The sequence below is a fragment of the Solanum pennellii genome, chromosome 2 (genome assembly GCF_001406875.1).
Source record: "Solanum pennellii chromosome 2, SPENNV200".
Classification (NCBI taxonomy): Eukaryota; Viridiplantae; Streptophyta; class Magnoliopsida; order Solanales; family Solanaceae; genus Solanum; species Solanum pennellii.
Window position 1 is genome coordinate 53,111,298 of NC_028638.1, and position 23,770 is coordinate 53,135,067.

At 33.6% G+C, this 23,770-nt stretch overlaps 2 long non-coding RNA genes across 51 annotated transcripts in view; both read right to left on the reverse strand.

Moving 5' to 3' along the window:
* The window catches only part of LOC107010566, a 61,086-nt gene that overhangs the window by 7,278 nt on the left and 30,038 nt on the right, over positions 1–23,770 (reverse strand). For 43 of the 50 annotated variants that reach the window (XR_003576360.1, XR_003576359.1, XR_003576344.1 and 40 more), the window contains 4 exons: positions 9,023–9,079; positions 4,367–4,425; positions 4,107–4,246; positions 12–4,031 (listed from right to left, as the gene is read on the reverse strand). This is a non-coding gene — a long non-coding RNA (uncharacterized LOC107010566). The remainder of the gene's footprint in view (positions 1–11; positions 4,032–4,106; positions 4,247–4,366; positions 4,426–9,022; positions 9,080–23,770) is intronic. The other 7 variants (XR_003576345.1, XR_003576331.1, XR_003576375.1 and 4 more) reach the window with 6 other exon arrangements.
* LOC107010567 overlaps positions 10,087–23,770 on the reverse strand; it is a 22,432-nt gene continuing 8,748 nt past the window's right edge. The window contains exons 11-20 of the long non-coding RNA XR_003576380.1: positions 23,060–23,220; positions 22,885–22,980; positions 21,682–21,757; positions 12,554–21,591; positions 11,993–12,354; positions 11,892–11,905; positions 11,736–11,793; positions 10,689–11,582; positions 10,356–10,459; positions 10,087–10,287 (exon numbers count right to left, since the gene is read on the reverse strand). This is a non-coding gene — a long non-coding RNA (uncharacterized LOC107010567). The remainder of the gene's footprint in view (positions 10,288–10,355; positions 10,460–10,688; positions 11,583–11,735; positions 11,794–11,891; positions 11,906–11,992; positions 12,355–12,553; positions 21,592–21,681; positions 21,758–22,884; positions 22,981–23,059; positions 23,221–23,770) is intronic.

Genomic DNA, 23,770 nt, shown 5'->3' on the forward strand with positions numbered 1-23,770 from the left:
AATGGACTAACCTGTTAGAAGAAATTCTACATCAGTTAGACTAACGCCCAAAAACACATGGAACCTGTATTATCAAGAAAACAACCGTCTTCGCAAGACATTATTTGGTTAAGTATTAGTCATGCTGGGAATGTTTATCCAGTTATAATAATGTAAAAACTGTTATGCAGTAAATTATAATGTAGGGATCCTAACGCGGTGAATAATAAATGAGTTATGCTATGCATGAATTATATACTATAAAGGGAGTTTTTGCTTGTAAATACACACGTGTGCATTGTTAACACATGTTTTCTTATTTGTGTGTGTGTGTGTGGAGGGAGGGGGGGGGGAGTCTAGGAGTCCAATTATTTTCCATATTCTATCCATCATAAGCTAATACATAGATTCCAGCATAAGTCATAAGGATATTAATAATGAACAGTTAAATACTGCCAACCAAACGTCGCATAAGTTATGTCGAGCTTATTTTCCTATGTGGATAACAGAGTGATGCATAGTTATGCAGTTATTACTTTTACTTACACGACCAACAAATATTATACTATTTATGAGGAAGTTTATGCTAAGATTTATATTTTCTAATGAGTTCAACCAAAAAATCTCTAAGAGAAACAATCTTTTAAAGTAAATGCATAATTAAAAAAAATTGAGAAACACAGAACAGACATAATGGACTATACAAAGGCCAGAATAGGCCTTGATCAATTATACCAAGACTTGTGCCGCCCACAATCCCTAATATTCTCTTATCCACCAGTTGGAGAACTTTTGCACCCACTAGGCAGGTTTTATCAATGGTATCCTGATTCTTAAGACTCTCCGTTCAAGTACCGTTCTGCATCTCATATTGGAAAAGGTAACAATCCATCATTTTAGCAGAATAGAGAAGACGCAAAAACATCTGAGATATAGTTAAAGTACTCAACTGTAATCTCTGGATGGAAGTCCATCCATTTTGTCCCAGATTCTAAGAAACCATGAGTTTTTCTAGGTGCAAATTCTGAAAATTTGAATAAAAAATGTCATGCATGAGAGTTCTATTACAAGATCTGAACATAAGCGAGATGGAATATGAAAGAGACTGTGGCCTAGGAGACTTAGACATCGTAATCTCTAATGCTTTCATGATTAATAAGAATGCAGTCCAAGAGAATCTTGAAAAGTGGGTGAAAGAAATGAAGCTAATTAACTGAGAGAGAACACATCAGGTCATGTGAATTACTAACATATTTGTTTGAGATAATGTCAGAAAGAAACCTAACACTCCCCAGAAATTTGTTAACATTACTATACATCAGACAATACACTGTCACCACAACTTGGGGTGGAAGATTGATCACATTGATGGGATGACTGCTGTAGTAGCTCCGAGCAGATAGCTTCTGCAGAATGATGCAATCTCCTTCAAGTTCTAGTTTCTGCACTGTCATGGCTGCAGGCATCAATTATCCTTATGAGACAGAAAATGCACCATCAAACGGAACTTCCTCCTAAATCTCATATACCCACCCTAGGTGCCATGCCAAGCAACAGTTATTCAGCTCAAGAGAGAACATGTTAAACTGCTTTTTTTGAGTTATACCAGAAAGAGTAATAAGAACAAGAAAAGTAGAAGGCCGTGCTGTTTCACCAAAAGGGTGATTTGGTGACAAAAAAATATTAAACTTTGCGGCGCCAAAACACGATTAGCTTCAAAGTTTTGAAACCCAGCATGGCTGCAAGCATCAGTTTACGTATGAGACACAGAAGAAATACCAAAAAATGGAACTTTTCCCATAATCTCAAAGACCCACGAGGGATGCCATGCCAAGTAGCAGTTTTTAAGTCCAAGAGAGAACATGTTGATAGCCATTATGAGTTATACCAGAGAGAGTAATAAAAATAAGAGAAGTGGAAGATCATATGTATTTTCACCAAAAGCATTGAAACCCATCGTGGCTGCATGCATCAGTTAGCCTTATGAGACGGAGAAGAAACACCATGAAATGGAAATATAATTCCAAAATCTCATAGACCCACCTGAGGTGCCGTGTTAAGCAACAATTTAATCAGCTCGAGAGAAAACAAGTCTTATTGAACTTCACGGAAGACAAAACCTCCACATCTTTATGATGGATCATCTTATGAAAGTGATGAAGATATAAAGTTTTAGAAAGTATCTACAGAAATTTAAAAATAGCCTTGAAGATGAATAAATGAGCAATAAAGAAATCCATCAATTCACCGACTTGAACTTTCTATCTGACTGAGGAATCTAGACTCAGGGATCACGCTTTTCAGAAGCACTTCCCCACAGAATATTCTGCAAACCAATCTCTCTCCTGACAGTGCACTCTCCAGTGTAGCTTTCCAACTCTAGGCCCTGCACCTCTTTATTTTAACTCACAATTCACAGGTATATCTGAAAAGAGGAACAGGGAATGGAATAGCAACAGATGAGGAGGATACTTCAACAACTATATTCTTATCTAGGTTTTCCAAAAGTAGCTTGAGAGAAAAGAAAGTGATAAATGTTGATACTGCAATACTCTCACCGGCAAAGTTACTTTAAGTCTAGAGAATTGCGACAGTATACTCAATAAAGAGAAGAACCACACCTTCCCCACCTAACCTTTTTGTTTCTTTTCACTTCTCTCTTAACCTACATATGGTACACAAAGTAAAAATTCCGAGCAAGTGATGACCAGTGCTTTTAATGATTGGGTAAGCATAAAGACTTTAAAATTCAATTAAAGAAAAGCAGAAATGATTGGGTAAGCATAAAGTAGGAGTCTAAGTCATAAATGCCAACAAAAATCACACCTAAATTCGACAGAGATCTTTAAAGGTCCAAAGTCAAATCATATAAAGTTTATTTAGGGCAGTTTAGGTTCAAGAAAACAGTGGATATATCTGATATTTACTTCGCTGCTCAATGTCAGAAACACTGTTCAAACTCGTAATCCATCTCATCCTTCAAAAGAAAGTACAACTTCAAATGATTCTTCAAAGGAAAGTACAACTTCAGATGATCATCCAAAATGATCTTTCAAAAGAAGGTACAACGTCAGATGATCCTTCAAAAGATGTACACAACTTCATATGATGAAGTAAAATAATAAATAAATTGAGCACAACTTTCTGCACATCAAAATGCCATCCATACATACATAGAAGATCTAGAACAAATTCTAGAACATCTTCAACACACAGTACGAAAAAACAACAGAATTTTTTGGAGAAAGAAAGATTTCTTGAATTTCTTGATTTTTGCAATGTCAACACATTCTTGAAAACAACAATTTCATTATTTCCTGTAAATATGTGTTAAAAATATGGGTGTAACTTCAAACCGATAAGTTCATGATTTTTTTCTTAAAAGGAATGCAGGCAAGAATTCAAAGAAAATCTGACATTGTCGCAAAACAGTAATGGAGGAAAGACGCAGATACATGGAGAAAATTAACTTAGGGTTTACAGTTTTGCTTCGTCAGCGGCATACGCAGCTTACTCTGGAGCCGGAGTATGCCGCCGGTAGCGTATGAGCATGACTTCCTGACTTACACAATGCCCAGGTAGCGTATTTTATAGAATTTTAACACACGTTTTTTTAATAAATAAATGCGTCAAAAAACTATCTTTTTTGGTTTCCAAAAACTAGTTAATACATAATTTATACACTAAACTTTTGTAAATTTTTATTCTAATACATATTTATTTCAATTGTAACAAAATGATAAGTCCACAATCTTTTTTTCACTAACATACTATAGAATTTTAAAAGACTCTATGAAATAACATACTATAAAATTTTAAAAAGGCTCTATGAAATATTAAGAACTTCTTGTGCTGGAAAAATGGAAGAGTTGTATGACTCCTTCTACTCTTCTTATTCTTTATAAGCTCATCTATTTTACCTCGATTTCCAGTATCAATCCATTTATCCAAATCCCTATCCACCCTAGACGAGAGCATAGCTCATTGTATCAATAATTCTTAAGATTTTCTTGTCTACAATCAACAATTCCAAGGCACAAACACATGTCATCCTGTAAATAATGGCATAGAAAAAGACCAGGTTAGTATTTTTATACCTATCCTAATGGATACTAAAAGAACTTTACCTTCAAACCTTTCGATCCCATGAGCTTTAGTAACAAATTTTCAATAAAGAAAGGTCAGCTCAGCTCAGAGCCTCTCCTTTCAAGCCAAAGCTTGCTGGAAAAGCATGCATAACATCTGAATGGCAGTATTTTTGATGTCACTGGTGTAAAGGAAGTAGACGAAACAATAGTTAATTGAAATTTCCAGTCAAAAAGAAAGCACAATAAAAGATGAAAGAAACAGGCACATATGCTGTCTCCATAAGTTGGGCTAAAAGTACCTAAGCATGAATATGTATGTTCCAGCCAACTTCAGCAAGAACAAATAATCAAAACATGCCTACATAAAGAAGTGATCAACAACTTTAAAGAAAAGAAAGCGTTGAACATCATATCTATAACAGTGCCTCTCACATACAAAGCTCTGGGTGCCAAATCTGAGAATAGATATAGTTTAGCCACTTGGTAGTATCAATAGGAGAAGTACTCCAGAACAGCTTCAGATGAAGAAACAGACAATGCAGTGAGGTTGGAGGAAAGGAACTACTTACAGTTATGCAGATTTAGAATCTTTGACTTGAAAATACGTTCTTCTTGATCACCGACACAATATTACATTACAACACTAAAAAAAACAATACTACTGACCTGCATCACATATATTCATATACTTATTGTGCCTTGTACTTTCACCTACTTCAACACAACTAATTGTATAACTAGATGGCAAATGTAAAGAAAAGAATAACATCATTTTACACATTACTGAAAAGACACATGGTACCCTGAGAACATGGTCTCCAGATTATAGTAAATGTTAACCAAATCTTAAGATTAAATAGTGGTTGTTAAAGAAACAAAATGTAAAAAAGATAACTTATCACATCTCTTATCCATTAATTTGGGCCCGTATACATTCATTATGTAAACATCAAGACCTGCCGTGAGCTTGAATGAACCATCTGTTGAATTCAATTTAATTCAATTTGTTAAGATAACTCAGAGGAATGAAAATCCCAGTGGACAATAGCGGCATTAGAGAAGGAAAAGCATGTGTGCAAAGTCGTTCATCCTCACTGCACACAAATTTTCAAAATCAAAGAAACCAGATGGGACATATACTTAAGTTAGCTAGTATAACAGAGACAGGCCTTTCAATGTCAACAATTTTGAAGGAGACAGTGGGACGCACAAGGGAGATTCTTAGCAGAGAATGCAAAACCCTCATTGGGCTTCCGGATTATATACGCAAACCAATGAACACAAACCGCCAGAACGGCCTATTAGTTGAGTAATGCATGCAATCCTATGACTACAACGACCAACCCTTCTGAAATCATACAAGATAAAAAGCCTCAAAAACAAATTCTAGAACATCTTCAACACACAGTACGAAAAACAACAGAATTTTTTGGAGAAAGAAAGTTTTCTTGAATATCTTTATATTTGCAATGTCAATATATTCTTGAAAATAAAAATTTCATTATTTCTTGTAAATATGCCTTAGAATACAGGTGTAACTTCAAAAAGATGGATAAGTTCTTGATTTTTCTTCAAAAGGAATGCAGGCAAGAATTCAAAGAAAATCTGACATTGTCACAAAACAGTTAATGGAGGAAAGACGCAGATACATGGAGAAAATTAACATAGGGTTTACAGTTTTGCTTCGTCGGCGACATACGCAGCGTAGTCTGGCGCCGGAGTACGCCGCCGGTAGCATATGAGCATGACTTCCTGACTTACACAATGCTCAGGTAGTGTATTTTATAGATTTCTAACACGCGTTTTAAGAAATAAACGCGTAAAAAACAAAAACTAATTTTTTCTTTTTTTGGTTTCCAAAAACTAGTTAATACATTAATTTAAAAACTTTTGTAAATTTTATTCTAAACAGATTTATTTATTTTAATTTTTAAAAAAAGTCTATTCCATTGATAATGTGAAATTCATTATCATCCCATATACTTATTTAACTTGTGCATTTTTTATAGATCAAATTAAAATATAATAATTTATGAGTCAAAATTTTTATTCATAATATAAAATTATATTATTTAATAAATTTCTTAAATATAAAATTTAGCCAAAAGTATATATATTTCCTTTCTCTATCCAAAAAAAAAATATATTTCGAATTTGTAGTTGAAATGGCCCATTTCAAACTTTCAACCATTTTTAACTTATGTATCTACTTTTTTTTTTGGATAGAGAAAGGAAATATATATACTTCACTTTACTTTACTAATTACTAAATATATATAAGAGGTTAGAAAAGCAATTATTCTTTTCTAGGCAGGGGTAATATAGTAATTTACTAAATGTTATGTAAAGGTATTATTGTACTTATTTGCTTCGTTGTTGAGCTTTTTTATTTATTGAACATAGAAGTCCACCCACATTTCCCTTTTTGTTTTACCTCTGTTGAAAAATGTGGGTCCCTCAACTGTCTTTTAACACATGGGATGATAATCATTGTCATTGCTGAAATGTATAATATTACACTTCTCACAGAGTGTTTTTGGTAGGGCGGAAAAATATTTTTCAAAATTTTTTCATATTTGATTAGAATAAAAATTTTGATAAATATTTTCAAAATCAATTCATTTTCTTTAAAATTACGGAAGATGATTTTCCTTCAAAAATTAAGGAAGATAAAACTCTTCTCCAATTTCAAATTATATTTTTATTGAAAAAAAATTAATTTTAAAAAAATATTTTTAATTTCAAAGTTTTATTTTTTTACCTGATCCCTGACTTCCCCACCGGCCAGCCCCTAAACCCCACCCCCTCCCCAAAAAATTAATTTTACTTTTTAAAAATATTTTCAATTTTTATTTTTAAACTCCTAACCCCCTCCCATCCTCCAACCCCCCAAAAAAGTAATTTTATTTTTAAAAAATACTATTAACTTCAAAATTTTATTTTTTCACTCCTCCCCCCTCCTCTGCCCCCAACCACTACCCCACCCCACCACGCCAAAAAAATAATAGTTTTAATTTTAAAAAGAATTTTTTCAATTTCATAAATTATTTTTTACCTTAGTAAAAATAAAAGATTTCCCTAAAAAACATTTTTCATTCATAAATTAAACACTAAAAATCATTTTCGAAAAATATTTTCTACTCACCAACCAAACATGAGAAAATAAATTCAAATCTACTTATTTTTCAGAAAAAACATTTTCCTCCATACCAAACACACGCATAGTTATTAGATATCGATATCTTAAAAGATATATTATATAGTCTATTATATTAGACATCTGTTTAGAATTTTTAAAACTTTTAGTAAATAAATTATTTAATGAAAAAGAATGAAGAAAAAATTCTCAAAGTCATTTTATAGTTATGTTATAACAAATGTGCATTTGCGATTAATATATATTTGACTTATAATTATTTCTAAGCAAAAATCTATCTTATTTTTCACATTAAAGAATGAGTTATCTTTTGAACGGTTGTTATCATATATATTTTTCAGTGATGACTATAATGATAAATATTACACTTTTTTATATGTATCTGCAAAAAAAAAAAACTCTTCCACTCTTAAACTCTTTTATTATTTAAAGTAAAAATTATCTATCTTACTTTTTACATTAAAAGAGTTGTTTTTGAATAATTATCATATATTAATTTTTTTAAGTGATGACTACAATAATAATTAGCTTAATGTTATAAAAACTCTTCCACTGCTACATGTATTAGGGACAAACATGGATACAACTATCGCTATACCTTTCTACAACCTACACTTAATGTACTCTAAAAAAATTAATACTTTATTACTCTACGATAATTTTATATTATAATGTAGATAAATACACATCAAATTACTAATGACATCATAACTTTTTTTATAAATATACATTTTTATTATATGTTCCGTGTTTCAATTTTTCTTTTTTTTGCCATTGCCAAGTAGAATCTCCAATATGATGTTATATAATCAACTTAATTTTTTTTCTTAAGATACTTTTTATGTGTTTTTTTCTTTTTATCCAAATGTTAAGCGAAATTAAAATTTGAAAATATCTTTCTAGCAAATTTTTGAATAGACAACATCAAGACCTTGACTTAATTAGTATTGTTTTAATTTATATACTTTTTATTGAAAATTAATCAATTAAAGCCATCAATTATTTAAAAGATACATTCAATTTCGCACAAATTGCGGGTAAGTACACTAGTGAAAAGATAAGCCTTAAAAAGAAGAATGAGAGACTAGAACATCCATAACTATGCTGCTTCATACCATTTCTATTATAAAATTTATATGTTGATCACCTAAGAATACCTCTACGTATAAGATTATAAAATTATGCGTGATAAAATCAAATTAACACCAAAATATTATACCACCGATAACCATTAGAAAGTAAAAAATAAATAAATAGAAATTTTGGGGTTGTATAACTCGAATTAAAGCACCACAAAATGAGCAAGTTTTTATTATAATATTTAAAGTTTTAAATTTAAAAATATTCAACAAATTTACTCTCAATTATTTCTTGAAACCTCTACATTCATCAATTACGAAACAATAATATTTATCAATAAAACTAGGAAAGGTAAGTCCATCAGTGTTTCTTTTTCTAGAAAGAAGCGAAATCCTTTTAGGCTCCTAACGAAAAGCGTAATAACTTCTAGATAACGTATGAAGGGAAAAACAAATATAACAGATGAAGTGAAAAACAAATATAAAAGCACCATCCTTCGAAATTTCATCTCCTCCAATTCTTGTATAATAAAAAGAAAATTTAGAGGAATGGAGTAATGTAAAAATAGGGGGTAGTTAAGTGCGTTGCAGATAAATTTTTCATAGACCATGACACGACATTTAAGCAAGAATATAAGCAAAATTCCACATGAGAAAGATTAAAGTTAAATTAAATGAAGGCATGGAATATGAAAACTAGTTAGTATAAATGGACTAACCTGTTGAAGAAACTCTAACAGATAGACTAACGCCCAATATAAACAGAATATCAGAACCTGTATTATCAAGAGCACAACCATTTTCATATGAAACACGTGCAAGAGAATCTTGTTAGCTAGTAGAGTATACCTAAAACATGAATGATGTCATGAACAGTTTTCTGAAATAAGTTGGAAGCTATTAGAGTCTCAAGGCGTCATAATTCAAAAAGAGAGAGCCTCTAGCATTGTCTTGTTATTGATGGTATTTGAACCAAAAAAATCCCTTAGAAGTAATAATTCATAATTCACTCACTATAATCAACCCAATTAAAATATAAAATAGACCTTAAGAGTCAATGTGCACAAATGAAACTTGAAAGCCTTAAACCCTCAAAATCCTTCTTCCTTTCAACAAGGAGCACAAAACTGATGTAAACTATCGTATTGATACCTCATAATGGAATATAAAGCCTGAGACGAAATGCTTGTCATGCTTTCTTTTCCACATTTAGACCGTATACTGACTAAAGAGAGGAACCACACCTTCCCACCTCACCTTTTTATCTTTTGTTGTGCCGATAAGTCAAACCACTCCTCTCTTCTTCTTTTTTTGAAATCAAAGTCAAGCAACTCCTCTCATAACTTACATATGGTAAATGAAGAAAAAATACAGAGTATAATGACCAGAGATTTTCACAAAGACATGGCATTGAAGTCAATAGCTTCCTATCCAACTCATAGCAAAATGTCTACAAAATCAGACAATGCAACCAGTGAAACAAATTTCAGTAATCCTAAAAAGTGCAAACGTTCTCAAGTTTAATCTAGAGCATGGTCGTCGAAAATTAAGAGGAACCAAACACAGTCCTCTACTTACATGTGCTCCAACTTCCTCTACTCATCAAAGAAAATCATCATCATTAATATATATTTCACTCTTTTAATTCTTCAAAGAACAGAAAAGATACTAACACAGTAACTCTAACCTGAAGGAGGTAAGTTAATACCTTTTGAAACAAAGAGTACATAAAAAAGTATCCTCGAAAGCTCTTGAGTCTCTACTCTCAAGCACAAGGAAAATCCATTTCAAATTAGATGACCATAAACGTACTGAATCTTGCTCAAAATCAAGATAGGTTGTTGTCCTCTTTTGTCCAGATAGGACCTAATAATTCACTAAGTTACACACACTACATTGAAATGACACATCAATGAGTTATTAGGCAATCATTACCTACTCAAGCAGTTCTTCAAAACGAATGAATTCACTCATCTGCAGCATGCTGTACAACATGACAATTAGTGTAATGTTCAAAGATAATAATCATTGACTATGTAAAAAGGGACTCACGTTCATTTTGTCATGGGCCTCACTTTCTACATAAGAATATACACTCCCAGACGATCACAATGTGATGGAACAAAAGATAAAGCACCCTATGACACTCTCCATTTCTTCAGAAATATCACAAAATTGCAATAAAGAAGAGTAAGACATTATTTGGTTAAAGTATTAGTCATGCAGGGAATGTTTACGGTGATAATAATGTAAAAACTGCTAATTGATAAATAATAATGTAGGGATCCTAACGCGGGGAATAATAAACGAGTTATGCTATGCAGGGACTATCTACTATAAAGAGATTTTTGCCTGTAAATACTCATCCGTTACGGGAATTCGAACCTTAAGAGACAATGCGCCACAAATGACACTTGAAAGGCTTAAACCCTCAAAAATCCTTCTTGCTTTCAACAAGATGCAGCACATAACTGATATAAACTGTTATTGATACCTCAAGAATGGAGCAAGAAACCTGAGAAGAAGTGCTCGTCAGGAGTTGTTTTCCACATGTAGACAGGCATATATCATTCAGAGGGAGGCATATGAATGTTGAAGAGAATAAGCTATAAAGTGTGGTAAAAGGTTTGAGAATGTAGGTGAGCAACTAATCCTGTATTAATAACTACAACACCTTTCACTTCTAAGACTGATTTGCAAATGGTTTACATGTACTGAACTTCTTGAGTGTATAATATGAAAAAGACAAGTATTAGAGAATGTTACTGCAAGAAGTGTGACAGATGTTCGCAGCTTTGTGAATCAGAATCAAATCCTGCTTTAACCAAACCAAAACATATTAACTTAATGCCCAGAGTTAGACTTAACAATAGCATACTCAGGATATGGTGGCAGAGGAGACAGTCTCTACTAAAAGATGGTAGGCCAGAACCATATTTTTAGCAATCTGTTTAAAGAAATCGATAAGATGATCGTATCAGGCTTCTGTGCAAAGAACAGCTCCACATAAATGCTTTCCTTCTCACATGCATCACATTTGAATCTTATGAAGTTCAAGAGACTCCCCAAAATGAGGCATCCTCTGTTGATCTGCCAGCTACAATTGTTTAAGACTCCTCTAATCCAGAACCTAACAGGCAGTCTGTTTTATAACTGGATCTAGCTGAAGCACTGAATTTGTTATTCAGTAAATCATCCTCTGTAGGTAAAGCATTAGATGTAAGGGGGTGCGCAGAGTTTGTGGATTTTCGTTCTCCAAACAATGTGGATTCTAACACACTGCAGAAGTTATCAAAAACCAGAGTAAAAACTTGTTAGAGCCACTTCTAAGTAATCCAGATATAGATACTACTCCTTATTTATCAACTCAATGTCAACGAGACAGCATACCATAAGATCTCTAAAATCGCAGGTAGCTTTGCACAGAATTACCTGCTATACCAACATTTTGTCTACAATCATCAATTCCAAAGTACAAACACTTGTCATCCTGTTAACAGTGCCAAGAAAAGAGACCAAGTTAGTAGGCTTATAGGTTTATATCTATCTTAATGGATACTACCAACTAAAACTCAAAAGAACTATTACCTTCAAATGCCGTCCTGCAAACAGTGCCAAGAACAAGACAAGTTAGTAGGTTTACACCTATCCTAATGGATACTACCAACTAAAACTCAAAAAAAATTTACCTTCAAAACCTTACGATATTCATTTGGCCTCCCTTGAGTTTTAGTAACAACTACCAAATTTAGAATCTTTGACTTGAAAATACGTCTTCCTGATCCAAGACGCATGCTACCAAATTTAGAATTTTTGACTTGAAAATACGTCTTCCGAGCAAGTGATGACCAGCACTTTTAACAATAAAATGGCATTGAAGTCCATAGCTTCCTATCCGGTTCATAGCAAAATGTCTACAGAATCAGACAATGTAATCAGTTTTCAGTAACTCTAAAAAGTGCAAATTTCTCAAATTTGATCTAGTGCATGGTCTGCAGTCGAAAACTAAGAGGAACCAAACACAGTCCTCTGCTTACATTGCTCCCACTTCCTGCACTAATCAAAGAAAAATAAGAATTTTGTCACTTCCTCAGAGCCTATTCTAGCTTTTCCTTAATCCCCTATTAGAACATTAGAGTAGTGTTCAATGTTCAAATGAAGATACTTCCTCTAGCATCCAAATCATTAATATATATTATTCTCTTTTAATAATTCAAAGAAGAGAAAGATAATAACTCAGTAACTCTAACCTGAAGGAGGTAAGTTGATACCTTTTGAAGCAAAGGGTACATAAAAAAGTATCCTCGAAAGCTCTTGAGTCCCTAGAATAATGCCAAAGATCAACAGTGTTAGCATATTTGATAGGTCAAAGCTGCATTTGCAACCTCCAGAGCCGAAGAATGAAGATCAACCTAAATTTTTTGGTAGGGCTCTATTTTTTCTGAAAAACAGAAATTTTTCTTGTGAACAAATTCCAATTCAACTTCAGCTAGAACAAATAACCAAAACATGTAGTGATCAACATACCAGTTTTTCCAATTTACAAGTAAAGCCATAAAATAATAAATATAAGAACATTTATAAAAAGACACTAATGAACACAAACCGCCTATCAGTTGAGTAATGCATGCAATCCTATGACTACAACGACCATTCCAAGTTATGTACATCATAGTTGTTGGGCAAAGAAATTATGTACATCGGCATCTAACACAATAGAAAAGATGATGTCAGCATCAATAACATCGATACACTATCTTTAAAAGTTGTGAGTGGAGACTTCAACAACAACTCCACAACATTCAATTCCTAGGTGGTACATGCGGCTGTTTGAAACCAACTCCTCAACAACTCTTCTGAAATCATACAAGATAAACAGCCTCGGGCATTTTCTTATTGTCCCCCATCCCCTAAACAGTAAAAACAAATTCTAGAACATCTTCAACACACACTACGAAAAAATCAACAGAATTTTTTTTGGAGAAAGAAAGTTTTCTTGAATTTCTTGATATTTGCAATGTCAACTTCTTGAAACTAACAATTTCATTATTTCTTGTAAATATGCATTAAGAATATGGGAGTAACTTCAAAAAGATCCATAAGTTCTTGATTTTTCTTAAAAGGACGCAGATACATGGAGAAAATTAACTTAGAGTTCAGAATTTTGATTCGTACTCTGAGGCGGCGGCATACGCGACGTACTCTGGCGCCGGAGTACGCCGCCGGTAGTCGTATGAAGTTCCCGTTTCAGTTGAGCATGACTTACCCAATGCCCAGGTAGCGTGTTAGCGTATTTTATAGCTTTCTAACACGCTTTTTTTTTTCTAAAGAAATAAACGCGTTAAAAAAACACGGAAAAAACAAAAACTATATTTTTTTTAGTTTCCAAAAACTAGTTAATACATAATTTATACTATAAATTTTTATTCTAAACATATTTATTCATTTTAATTAAAAAAAAGTCTATTCCATTGATAATGTGAAATTCGTTATCATCCTATATAACTTATGCGCAATTTTTATAGATTGATTTAACATATAAAATTTATAATTTAAAATTTTTAAGATATATATATATTTCCTTCCCCCTACCCTAAAAAATTATATTTTGAATTTGTAGTCGAAGTGATCCGTTTCAAACTTTCAACCATTCTACACAAAAGTATATATTTTTTAATCATCATAAAACACACAATATATATATATATATATATATATATATATAAACGTACAATATGTGCACCTAAATAATTTGTAAAGAAAAGAAGGTAGAAGAGCACTACTTACCACTCTGAAATGCTACACAAAGGCAACAAGAAGAGATCAAGGAGAAACAAAAGCCTACATTGGCTTCAGCAACATCTTTTAACGCCTTTCCAGAACAACAAGAACCAAAAGAGGTGGAACGAATGTATTGCCTGTTAAGGCTTCTTCAAGCAATGATTGGGATTTGGAACTATTATAAATACCCCCCAAAAAAGTCGGTACAATCCATACCTAACTCAGCTGCTAACAACACTTCCACACTGTCATCGTAATTGCTATCTTTTAATGCCTTCCAAGAAAGTCAAGAACAAGAACAGTATCAAGATATGGTATTTATTCGAGGAATTATCACAAACAAAAGCATTGCCTTTTCATGTCGCTGGTGCAAAGGAAGTAGACGAAACAATAGTTCATTGAAGTGGCCAGTCAAAAAGGAAGCATAATAGAAGATGAAAGAAACAGGCACATATGTTGTCTCCATAAGTTGGGCTAAAAGTACCTAAGCACAAATATGTATGTTCCAACTCAACTTCAGTTGGAACAAATAAGAAGTGTAAGCATCAATATTTTTTGCTTGTACTACAAATTTGCCCAATTACAAATAAAACTGCAAAACCATAAATAAAACAACACCTATGAAAAGATACTAATGAACACAAACCGTCATACAACCTACCAATTGAGTGATGTATGCAATCCTATAGGACTACAACAATGAACAATCATTCAAACATCATATTTGTCAGGCAAAGGAAATTATGCACAGCAGTATCAGTAAAATAGAAAAGATGATGTCAGATCAACATTTTGTGAAAAAAAGACCACCATTTCCTTTTCCCATCCATCACCACCAGTCCATCTCGTGAAACTGCAGATCCTTCAAAAGAAAGTACAACTTCAGATGATCCTTCAAAAGAAAGTGCAAATTCAGATGATTCTGCAAAAGAAAGTACAACTTTAGATGATCATTCAAGAGAAAGTTAGATGATCCTTCAAAAGAAAGTACAACTTCAGATGATCTTTTAAAAGAAGGTAAGAATTCAAATGATCCTTCAAAAGAAAGTACAACTTCAGACGACGAACTAATATAATAAATTGAACAGAACTTTCTGCACATCAAATGCATTAGATCAATGTCAAAGAAACTAATACTTACCATTGTCATCAAATGCCTATAGCAGGAGATCCCAGAGGCTCGCTCGGAAACTAATAATCAGTTTTCGGACGGCATCTATTTTTGCACTATAAAGTAGCAGCAGTCATATGGAGTATGTTCTTATCAGTTTTTGGAATTACCTGGGTCATGCCAAATAGCATTAAAGAAGCCTATGAGAGCTGGTGTCAGTGAAGAGTTGGGAAAACCATCATAAAACATGGCACATGGTGCCTGCTGCTATCTTTTAGTGTATCTGGGATGAAAGGAATTGTAGATATTTTGATGGGATTTCAATTCCTAACCACATTCTTAAATCCAACTGTTTAGTCTACTTATATAGTTGATTCAACCAGGCCCTGTGACCACTGTTGATCTTTTTTTGGTTGTCTGTTTATTAGTTATTGAGTAAATTCTTGCACAGGTGCAGACCCCTTCTTTTTGCTGTAATTTTTTACAGAGCATCTTCTTGATGCCTTCTAATGATATCACCTTACTTCACAAAAAAATACGTTCTTCTTGATCCAAGACATATGCTACCACCCATATGCGCTTTAGAACCCTGTGAACATGGTCTACAGATTATTATAGCCGTTACTAAAATGAAACCTAAAACACATGAAGAGCATGAGGGAAATTCATGATAAAAGGGAAGTATCATAACTTAATTTCCGACATAAAAATCACACAAGGATTGTGAATGTTGGTATCAAACTCTGTACAGTTCGCATCTTGCAACCCAAGAATGGATCTAGCAAACTCGATCACAGCAATTTGCATGCCTAGACATATGCCCCGGTAAGGAATCCTGTTTTCAGGGCATATTTGGCAAGAAGTATTTACCCTACACACGTCTATCATCAAATCCGTCTGGAAATAAGACAACAGCCTCCCCCTATTAACAGATGACTCGGTCAAACATCACAAGAGTACATAAGATTAAGTAGGTACTAAAGAGTAAGCTTCGCCATCATACAAAGTCGAATTTCCTTTATACGAATGTCAATGAAAACAAAAACACTGTGCAAAACAAAGATAACGATATAGTAAATTGTCAACCAAATATAAGTCTTCTGTTTTTTTTTTTGCCAGGACAACATACTAAATAAGTGGACGTAGAAATAATGAAGGACCTGCAAATTCAAACAGGTTGTTAACATTTCAATATCAACAATTTAGATGGAGATACTGGGAAGCACAAGAGAAATTCTTAGCAAAGACTATTTCAGAGAATGTAAGACCTTCATACAGCTTCCAGGTTATATATGGAAACCAAAAGATCAATCAGAACAATGTAGATCTTTAGGAGTAAAGTAAGTAAATCAATATTTATTTGTTTGAATTGTGAGAAAACTAGAAAGACTTGGAGTGCATTTGCTTCCTTCAAACTGATTGGTAGTAAAATACATCACGAACAATGACTACAAAGAGGAAAATCCCAAGAAATTACCTTATTAGCAAGCAGTAGTCAACACTTGTATCAGGTAGGCTTATACAGAATTACCTATTCTACCAACATTTTGTCCACAATCATCAATTCCAAGGAATAAACGCTTGTCCTCTGGTAAACATTGGCAAGAACAAAGACCAAGTAACTAGTTTTACACCTATCCTAATGGATACTACAACCTAAAACTCAAAAGAACTTCACCTGAAAAACTTACAATATCCATTTAGCTTCCAACAAAGAAACGGCAGCAATAGAGCTCAGAGCCCCTCTTATTTAAAACCCAAACTTGTTGGAAAAACATGCAATTAATCTTAATGGCTGTATTTTGATGTAGCTGGTGTAAAGCAAGCATACAAAACTACAGTTAAAAGGCCAGACAGCATACCAGTTTTCCCAATTACAAGTAAAACAACAAATTATATTGAAGACAACAATCCCAAGTTATGAACATCATATTTGTTGGGCAAAAAAAATTATGTACTACTTCAAATGATGAACTACTATAATAAATTGAGCAGAACTTACTGCAGATCAAATGCATCAGATCAATGTCAAAGAAACTAATACTTACCATTGTCATCAACCTTATAACATAGCAGGTCCTAATGCCTATAGCAGGAGATCCCAGAGGCTCGCTCGGAAAGGCTGCTATACCTTTTCAGTTAACTCTACTCTAGTAGACGCTAGACTCACTATAGTAGTCCGTCTGGCTGCTCTTGCTGAAATCATACATTAGTCCAGCGTGAAACTAAGAAAGAGAGATGTGCCTAAGATGGCATGTAAGCAAACTGTGCACGCCTTAGAGGAAAGATGTTCACAATTCAACATATAATAACAAACATATCACAGAAAAAGAACAGTCTTACAAGAAAGTAAATATCACGGAAAAAAAAGAAAGTGCTGTGATATAAGAATATTCATTTGGAAAAAAAAAATACTTGTGATACTAGAATGGAGCATCATACTAGGAGTAAAAAGGTATATCAATTTTTATATATAGCATATGCCCTTGTAATCAGAAGTAGCAAACAAAGGAACATAAGAATTCATTGAGAAGTTTCACTGCTGTCTTTTGTGAAACTAGTCTAAGCGATTAAACTTGCATAAAAGCACAACTTGCCATATTCTCTGCAGCCCATCACTATTGATCCTCAAAACATTAACAAAATCAGAAAACATATAATTTCCCATACTCTTACTTGACACGATTTTCAACTTTTAACAAACATTCTAAACCAAAAATTCTAGACCATGTTCATTTCAAAGAAGAAAAGACATGTAGACCATGCAAAAGAAAAAGAAAGTGTTGAACATCATATCTATGATGGTGCCTCTCACCTACAAAGCTCCGGGTGCCAAATCTGAGAAAAGATGTAGTGCTGCCACTTGGTAATATCAATAGGAGAAGTTCTCCAGAATGGCTTCAGATCAAGATACAGTCAATGCAGTGAGGTTAGAGGAAAGGAAGTACTTAGAGTTTTGCGGATTTAGAACCTTTGACTTGAAAACACGTTCTTATCAGTTTTTGGAAGGCATCTATTTTTGTACTGTAAATTAGCAGCAGTCATATGGAGTATATTCTTCTCATTTTTTGGAATTACCTGGGTCATGCCAAATAGTATTAAAGAAGCCTATGAGAGCTAGTGTTCGTGGAGAGTTGGAAACCCATCAAAAAAACATGGGGTATGGTGCCTGCTGCTATCTTTTAGTGCATCTGGGATGAAAGGAATCGTAGATGTTTAGATGGGATTTCAAATCCAACTGTTTAGTCTACTTATATGGTTGGTTCAACCAGGCCCTGTGACCACTATTGATCTTAATTTGGTTTTGTCTGTTCTTTAATTATTGAGTAAATTCTTGTACAGGAGCAGACCCCTTCTTTTTGCTGTAATATTTTACCTCACATCTTCTTGATGCCTTCTAATGAAATCACCTTACTTCATTAAAAAAAAAATGTTCTTCTTGATCCAAGACACATGCTACCACCCATATGCGCTTTTGAACCCTGTGAACCTGGTCTACAGATTAATATAGCCGCTGCTAAAATGAGACCTAAAACACATGAAGATCATGAGGGAAATTCGTGATGAAGGGAAAGTATCAGAACTTAATTTCCGGCATAAAAATTACACAAAGACTGTGGGTGTTGGTATCAAACTCTGTACTGTTCGCATCTTGCAACCCAAGAATGAATCTAGCATACCCGATCCCAGCAATTTGCATGCCTAGACATATGCCCAGGTAAGGAATCCTGTTTTCAGGGCATATTTGGCAGCAAGCATTTACCCTCCATACGTCTATCACCAAATCCGTCTGGAAATAAACAGCGGCCTCCCCCTATTAACAGATGACTCGGTCAAACATCACAAGAGTACATAAGATTAAGTAGGGGTACTAAAGAGTAAGCTTCGCTATCATATAAAGTCGAATTTCCTTTATACAAAGGTCAATGAAAACAAAAACACTGTGCAAAACAAAGATAACGATATAGTAAATTGTCAACCAAATATAAGTCTTCCGATTTCTTTTGCCAGAACAACATACTGAAATAAGTGGACACACTTGAAGAAAATCAAACCCCTACAACCTTTGAAGTTATAAATCTTTAATACTTTCATTTTATTCCAACATAGAAAGTATGTGTTCACGAAATACCAACCAAAGACTTGCTTCTATAAAGAGATACGCGAGAGGAACAAAGTAGATATGTTAGTAATATAATTTATATATGTAAAGATCTGTATTCAGGACTAAGTGTGAGTCTACATCATTTTGCAATTACCAATAGTATATTTATCAAAAGAAATGTGTTTGCAATATAAACTTCATAAAATCACCAATTTATGAAATTTCTACAGCACCAGTTTTCATTCAAGGTAAGAGAATGCTGAGGATTTCTCCATACATGTACAAATAATCCATATTGCATTCAACCTGGAGAGGACATTCTATGTCAATAACTTAAATAATAACATAATAAATAAATTCTCAGTTAGGGGAGGTAATACATTTCAATAGATGAGAACATAACGATCATAAATGCAATATAGTGATTTAAATACGGATAAACAGAGAAGGTATAACAATATTTCTTGAACCTCTACATTCATCAAATACGAAACAATAATATTTATCAATAAAACTAGGAAAGGTAAGACCGCATTTCCTTTTTCTACAAAGAAGCTAAATCCTTTTAGGCTCCTAATGAAAAGCATAGTAACTGCTAGATTTTGCTACCTTTTAATAAAGCAAATATCATCTAAGCTCGAAAACTTCCAAAAACACGTGAATTTAAACCAAACAGACACATAAATAGCATCGACTTTCAACATCATCAAAAATCACCTTGCTTGTTCGTTTTATATTTATACATACATTTTTTGTAAAGATTACTTCAATTTGAACAAATGAAGTTGCCTTTTTGGTCTGAAAAATTGTAGGAACTTGCCATTACATAATCTGAATTAGAAAATAGAAAAGTAAGGTAAACCAATCACCATTTCGGATTTACGCAAACAATCAGACTCTTAAGTTAGAAAAGTCAATTTTTAAAACTGTAAACAAATGCCACCCATAGTAGTTAACCTTAACTTGGCGCTGAATGGATTCCATGTAGCAATGATCTCATAGAGTGGCTTATAGTATAAACAACTATACGTTTGTCTTCATCTTTGAATAAGCTGTTGATGCAAGGGAAATTGAAATGGAAAACTAATAGAAGAGAATACCAAAAGTATGCCTAAAGATGACGTTTAAAGGGGAAAGACATATAAAAGCACCATCTTTAAAAAATTCGCTTGAAGCCTTCGGATTCATATCCTCCAGTTCTTGTTTGATGTAATCAAAAGAAAAAATGAGAGGGAGGAATAAGTTAAAGGAAGGCATCAATCGAAGGCAGTAACATTAAGACAGGGGAGTTTATTCACATTTAAGCAAGAACATAAAAGCAAGATTCCACATGAGAAAGATTATATTTAATCAAATGAATGCGTGAAAAATGAGAACTAATATGTTTAGATGGACTAACCTGTTGAAGGAATTCTAACAGATCCACATCTAGACTAACACCCAAAATATACAGAACCTGTATTATCAAGAAAACAACCATTTTCTTATAAAACACATGCAAAAGAATCTTGTTAGTTAGTGTGCTTTCAACAAGAAGGAGCATCGAACTGATATAAACTGTGTATTGACACCTCAGAATGGAATAACTAGACTGAGAAGAAGTGCTTGTCATGCTTTGTTTTCTCCACTTAGACAGGCATATATCTTTCAGAGGGAGGAACAGGAATGCTAAAGAGAATAAGCTCTGGAGTGTAGTAAAAGGTTTGGAATGTAGGTGAGCAATTTCTCCCAGCCCTTATGTATTCACTATACAGTGTAGCTTTATTCCCAATGAATCCTAATCCCAATTCTTATGTCCAATAGTTGATGTCATTTCCTAATCTTGTATTAACAACTACAATCAATACTATATTACCTTTCCCTTGTAAGACTGATTTGCAAATGGCTTACATGTAAACTTTTTGAATGTATAAAAAGATTGAACTTTGCAGCGTCAAAACGATTAGCTCAAAAGCTTTGGAAACCAGCATGGCTGTGCAAGCATCAGTTTGCCAATGAGACAGAGAAGAAAGACCAAAAATGGAACTTTGACCAAAATCTCATAGACCCGCCTGAAGTTCTGTTGCTTGAGTTTTTTAGCTCGACAGGCAACATGTTCAACTGATCATCGAAGGATGAAAATCTTCAAATCTTCATTGTGTATAAACGGAGCAGAGTGAGCAATAAGAATAAGAAAAGATGGAGTGCACGTAAAATATCATGAAAAGGGTGGTCCGGTGAGGGACAGGAAAGAAACAGAACTTTGCCAAGTGCCCAAGTCAAAAAACGAATCAGCTCAAAAGCTTAGGAACCTGCCATGGATGCAAGCATCAGTTAGCCTTAAATTATGAGACAGAGAAGAAAAAACATGGAATGAAACTTTCCTCAAAAATTTCACATACCCAGTTGAGATGCCATGCCATGCAACAGTTTTTTAGCTCAAGAGAGAACATGTTAGATTGTCATATTGAGTTATACCTGAGAGAGTAATAAAAATAAGAAAAGTAGAAGGTCATGTGCAATTCAAGCACCAAAAATCTGCAAAAAAAAAGTAATAAGAAAAGTAGAAGGTGATGTGCAACTCAAGAACCAAAAATCTGCAAAAAAAAAAGAAATAATCAAAATATTTAAAGTTAGAACTCTAAAGATTCGAGAGGAAATTCAAATGTATCAAACTTTAAAATGTTCAATATAATTAATCTCAGCTATATATTTGAGTTTAGGCAAGATGCTGCCCCACAAAATAACACAAACCTTCAATTGTGATAAGAAATAAGACAAAGCTTCAATTACACCATCTTATTCATAAACTGAATGTGAAAAACACAAAAGGCCCTACGAAATATTTTGCATATATTTTCATTCCTTGAGAAGAAATGCGAAGTGGTATGTGATTTCTACCCTACTTGAAATTCAGACTACTCTAATAGAGTGTCATCTACTTAACTTATTAAGAACTTCCTTTTGAAGGCAATTAAGAAAGTCAAGCCCTACGACTTGTGAAGTTACAAATCTTAACTACTGGGAGAGGAATAACTAATACAGGATAAATAAAGGTGCCAGTTCACTTTATTTGGATTTTAAAGCAACTATTTCCACAGAGAAACTAATCCAAGTGATGTGTTGACGAAATACCAACCAAAGAAACTAACTTTTGCTAGCTTTTAGTAAAGAAACTAAATCCTTTTAGACAAATCAAGAAAAAAACTAAATCCTTTTAAGCTCCTAATGAAAAGCATAGTAACTGCGAGTTTTTGCTAGCTTTTAGTAAAAAATAGCATCGAGCTCGCAAACTTCCAAAAAACTTTTGAATTTAAACTAAACAGACATATATAAATCAACTTTCAACATCATCAAAAATCACCTTATTTGTCCAATTTAATTTTTATACATACATTATTGTAAAGATAACTTCAGTTTGAACAAGTGAAGTATCTTTTTGGTCAGAACAATTTAAGGAACTTCCTATTTCGTTAATAGAATTAGAAAATAGAAAAGCAATGCAAATCAATCACTTTTTCTGGTTACACGAGCAGTTGAACTCTAAGTTAGAAAAGTCAATTTTTAAAACGATAGACAAATGTCACCCAAGTAATTTACCTTACCTTAACGCTGAATGGATTCCATATAGCAATGATCTCATAGAGTGGGCTTGAAGTATAAACAACTATAATTTGTCTCCATCTTTGAGTAAGTTGTTGCTGGAAGGGGAAATTGAAATGGAAAACTATAATTTGTCTTCATCTTTTTCTTGTATCAGAAAGGCTTATACAGAATTACCTGTTGTACCAACATCGGTCTACAATCATCAATTCCAAGGTACAAACACTTGCCCTGTTGAACAATCACCGGTCTACAATCACCACTCCAAGGTACAAACGCTTGCCCTGTTGTACCAACATCGGTCTACAATCACCACTTCCAGGGTACAAACACTTGCCCTGTAAACAACGGCAAGAATAAAGATCAAGTTAGTAGTTTCATACCTATCCTAATGGATACTACCAAATAAACTCTCATGAGTTTTAGTAACAATTTCCATCAAAGAAACATCGGAAGTAGAGGTCAAAGCCTCTCATTTAAGGCCAAAGCTGACTGGGAAATCATGCATATCATCCAATGGCAATATTCGATGTTGCTTGAGTAAAGAGAGCATCTCCATTAGCTGGGCTATAAGTACCTAAGCACCAATATGTATGTTCCAACTCAACTTTAGCTAGAATAAATAACCAACATAACTCTACATACCTAGCAAAATCATGAGTCATATTGAAACTTTGAAAGGGTAAATTAGTACACCTTGGTGGTACCTGCATCGAGGCTGTTGAAAACCAACTCCTCAACAACCCTTGTGAAATCATACTTTTATTGAATTTCCATGGAAAACAATCTCCACATCCTCATGGTTTGTAAAGCGGAGCAGAGAGTATAGTAAAAACAAGAAAAGAGGAAGGTCATGTGTAATTTCAGGAAAGGGGTGGTTTGGGGGGG